The sequence below is a fragment of the Microtus ochrogaster genome, linkage group LG2, assembly GCF_000317375.1.
Source record: "Microtus ochrogaster isolate Prairie Vole_2 linkage group LG2, MicOch1.0, whole genome shotgun sequence".
NCBI lineage: Eukaryota > Metazoa > Chordata > Mammalia > Rodentia > Cricetidae > Microtus > Microtus ochrogaster.
Window position 1 is genome coordinate 47,666,858 of NC_022028.1, and position 4,509 is coordinate 47,671,366.

A 4,509-nucleotide genomic window follows, 5' to 3' on the forward strand; every position below is an offset into this window, starting at 1 on the left:
CTGTCTGCGTAACCTCCTCCTGTCAATCATCCGGGTGCTGCCAGCCCTCCTGCCCCACCCTGGTCTGCAGACCCTCCTGCTGCTGACCAGTGTCTCCAAACCAGCTTCTGCCAGTGCAGATGGGACACATCTATTCCTCCCCCTCTGTGGCAGTGGCTCTGCACCTGAAATAGGTTGGAAGCACACATAGCTCGCCCTGGAACTTGGGAGAGAACACAGCAGAATGACAGAGATACCTTTCCCTCTGCCGTTCTCTACGGATGTCCTGGCTCCAGGATCCTTCTTTTACCCATGTGCCAAATAAAGTAACTTCTCTAGTCATCTGTGCATTTCTGTCCTGGTTCTTGTCTGTCTGTCCTGGCTTCGTTGGCACCAGGAGGCATGGAAGATCAGGGGTGTCTATGATGCAGCCTCACCACGGTTCCTTAGAAGGAAGCATGCAGGGTGGAGACATGGTTGATGAGTGGGTGGGTTTATGCATCTGGCATCCCTGTGATGGACTCACTGTACCATACTGCAGTGTCTGCTCATGCTTGCATTTCCCATGGCACATGTAGCAGGGGCTCGTGCATGGCGAGGCCTACAGTGTTTATGAATGGTTTTCTGTTTCCTCTGGGGATGTCCTGTGTCCCAGGTCACAGTGACTTTCTTCCTACTGGGCAGCTTTGAGGTGTTTGAATTTCATTTATACAAACTGTTGTGTATTGGGAGCAATGAGACCCCAGATCCTGAATTTCTTGTAATTCCCTGATCTGAGTGCCTACAGCTGCTCTGAGCACGAGACCGTCAGGAGTTCCTGATGGCAGGAGAGTGGTTTCTGGTGGGTTTGGCTGGGGCGTGGCTATCTCTATATAATCTGCCCCTGAATACAATAAAGGGGGCATTCTTGGGGAATTCAAGGATGACCCATGTTGCTGTCTCTCTGTCTGTGTGTGTTTGTGTATTTTAACCTCCAGCCCCTTGCCCGAAGCTCGGTAACTGGGTGCCAGTGCACAGAGCGCAGACACGGGGGCGCTGTGTGCGGCAGTTGTGCTCCAAATCACTTTCTCAGTACTGGAGAAATTTATGCCCATTTTCTTACTGTTGATTAATTACAATATGACAGTCACATATCTAGTCACTTTCCTATAAAGCAACTAGTACACTCTTGTCAAACTAACTTCTTGGGGTGGCTCCTGCTGAAACCACATGCGCACCATTCTGTGTCTTTTTGCATCGTGGTGTGGGTCACTAACTGCATGTTCTAACACGTGCTTTCTCTTTCAGAAGGTTTTCAATGATCGTGTTAGGTTCTCTGTTTCTCTTCCTGGGACAAAACATCCAATGAAAGTAACCTGAAAGAAGGATTTATGTTGGCTTATGATTTGAGGGTGCAGTCCTTCATGATGGGGCAGTCACGGTGACAAGGGGCTGAGGTGGTTGATGACATCGCATCCGTAGTCAGAAAGCAGAGAGTGAGGCATGCAGGCTTGGTTCACTTCCTCCTTTTTATTTGTTCTGGAATCCCGGCCCATAGAATAGTGCTTGTGCTGCCGACCCTTAGGGGAGTCCTTTCTCCTCTGTGAAGTCTTTGTGTAAATATAATCATCAGTGTACCCAGAAGTACATTTCTATGGTGACCTTAAATTCTGTTATGTTAACAATAGAGACGGGCCAGCACAGTTATAGTTTTGGGGAAGGTTTCCCTCTGGGGAAGTGTTGATGGCTGCTTCCATTGGCTGGTTCTATGCCCCGTGTCTGCAGTCTGTAGTGACTGTTCCTTGTTTCTGAGACAGGCAGGCATGGGGGTTGCATCCTCTGCTGCATCCCATGACATCATCCTGGACCTGTGGTCCTAGAGTTTTCTCTCTTGACTGCCTTGACATTTTTCTTTATTTTCTGCAGGCTGGCCATCAGACATCAATTGCAAATGTTTTATCCCTTAGCATCCAAGGTCATCAGGGATCCACTGTGCTATTTAAATAAGTGCTTTTCCCAAACCTGACTAACTGCCCCGCACAGACAGCACACTCCATGCACCTACGGTGTGCTTGCACACCCAGGTTGCTCTCAGAGCCATGCACACACATACAATCGTGTACTCAAACCCTTACGAACATAAAGGATACACATGAAGAAACAATCACACGCCCATGTGTGAATGTTCACTCATACCAATGTATTCAGGTACCCATACTTAAACACACATTTCCACACCCACGTGTTTTAGTACACACACACATTCACACTTCTCCACATGTGTGCATGCTTCTGCAGACGCACAGCCATGCTTGTCTCTGTGCATGCACGGCCTTTCACTCAGGCACTCCTGTGCATCATTCTGGTCTCTCATCTGAGAGGTGGAGATGAAGAATGTCTCTCTGCTACCCAGAGGCACAGGCAGAGGCCCTGCCAGTCCTGCAGTGTTGACTTTTCTCATAACTGTGACACAATAAAGGACAGAACACTTAAAAGGGACAGGATTGACTTGGCTCATTTCTCCTTCTAGAGCCTTTGATGGGTAGGGTCTGGCCAATTTTCTGTTGTCCTAGGATGAAGCGGTTGGCTTCCCTTTAATGGCATTAATCCCTTTAACAAGAACACCCTCCTCAGCCATGGCTTTCTGATTGCTCCCTTTCTGTCCGGGCTGCATGGTTTTTGAATCATCTGCTCTGCCTTTAGTTCTTGATTCTCAGTGTAAATCTGTCTAAAAGCCCCCAGCAATAACCAAGCCACTGTGCAAATTCTTTGCTGTCTTGAAATTTATTACACATGGTTAATTTAGCCATCACTATAAGCCCAGCCTCACGTAGTACTTCTGGGTATAGAGAAATTCTCTTGCAGAATATCCCATGGATGGTCTCTGGTCAGTTCCCAACAGCATCTTGAAAGTTGATGAGCACATCCTTCTGTCGAATTTCTATTGGTGTTCTGGTCTTGAGTTCTCACCTGGATGCCTTACTAGTTCTTTGGATAGCCTTTGAGCTACAGCATAAACAGCTATAGCATATAAAGTCCCTAGGTCAAAACTCCTACACCATCTTTCCATACACCAGTCAAAGGCCTAAGAACCACAGAGTCAGGGCCAGTTGCAGCAGTATCCTGCCTTCTCTGGCCAGTTTTCTGTATCAGTTATTTTTGTATACCTGTGTTGAATAAAGCAACTTAAAGGACTGAGGGAGGTTTTTAGCTCTTGGGTTCAGAGAGTTCAGTCTGCCATGGGGGAACACAACAGTCACACTGGGTCACAGAGAGAGAGGCGAATGCTTGTAACTGGCATTCTTCTTTGTCTACTTCTATCCTGGTCCACTGGAGGGAGCCACCTCCTTCAAACACAGTCTAGATTCTCAGTTAATTCTCCCTGGAAATACTCATAGCATGCTGGAGACGTACCTCTGTACCTAGGAGATTCTAAACCTATTCAAATTGATAGTGAAGATAGGCCTTCTTACTATATATGGTCCTTCCATAGCCTTGGCTGGCCCTCAGGCCTCTCCACGCCTCCTTCCGTGTGCTAGGATCTGGGGGTGGGGTCCTGAGGAGAGCTCAGAACAAGGGAAAGCAGAAAAAGAATGAGAGCCAAACACTTGGATCTCGCAGGGAGCTCTAGTTTTCTTTAAAACTGCGAGGAAAGACAAGGAGACTAGGGAGCGGGAGTTTGAGCCGCGTCCCAATATCACAGTGAGCGGCCTGGAGAGGTGAGACTGTTCTTATGCAGGAGGGTCCGGGGTTTGAGAGCCTGAAAAGGAGAGGCCAGCAGCACGCAGAGGAGCCAGAAGGGAGGGGCTGGTAGGGTGAAGTAGGTGGGAGCGCTGGCAGCACCCTGGGGACTGGCAGCTTACAGACCCACCACAGGTCAGCTGGCAGGAGGCAGACACAGGGCACAGGGTCCATTTCAACAGAGCCTATTGGTGTGTGTCTGTGGCAGCACTTCTCACAGCCTTGGGAGGGCAGCAGGCAGGGATGAGGCAGCACAGAGGAACGGGACAGACAGCAGGTGGCCTGAGGAACAGTTCATGTGGTACAGATGGCTGGGACTGGGGAAGGCTTTGGTGGAAAAGGGAACATTTTGTAGCATATGGTCACATGTAGACATACAGTCCTGGACACACATGTATGATTATGCATACATTTACACTCAGACATACACATTCACAAACTCTGAACCCCGTGTGCGTGCACACACACACACACTGGAAGAGCGAGCTGCCCTCCATGCCTGCTTCTGTCTGCTCTCTGACTCCAGCTGAGGCTTATGGGAGGGCTCTCCCTGTGTTCAGCCTCCCACATTCTGCAAGCCCTTCCTAACCCTGAGAGAAGTGTGATCTCTGTGGGTGTGTAAGGCCTGTCATCCTGCAGGGAGAACATCTGGATGCCTGGATCTCTGGGATCTCGTGTGAGGAAACCAGGAAGTGATGGAACTTGGCAGAATCCAGAAGGCCCCAGGGGAGGATGGGTGGGAGCTCAGGCCCAGCAGGAGCTGGAGCAGGTGTAATTAGCCATGAAGCTGAGGACAAACAAAACAGGAAC

The 4,509-nt window shown here is 49.3% G+C and overlaps 3 protein-coding genes across 3 annotated transcripts in view; 2 read left to right on the forward strand and 1 right to left on the reverse strand.

Moving 5' to 3' along the window:
- Tspear (thrombospondin type laminin G domain and EAR repeats) overlaps positions 1–4,509 on the forward strand; it is a 155,505-nt gene that overhangs the window by 14,633 nt on the left and 136,363 nt on the right. The gene's annotated exons all lie outside the window — the stretch shown is intronic.
- Positions 1–4,509, reverse strand: part of LOC101999359 (keratin-associated protein 10-12-like) — a 40,519-nt gene that overhangs the window by 5,067 nt on the left and 30,943 nt on the right. The window lies entirely within an intron of this gene.
- The window catches only part of LOC101998901 (keratin-associated protein 12-1-like), a 9,553-nt gene that overhangs the window by 225 nt on the left and 4,819 nt on the right, over positions 1–4,509 (forward strand). The window lies entirely within an intron of this gene.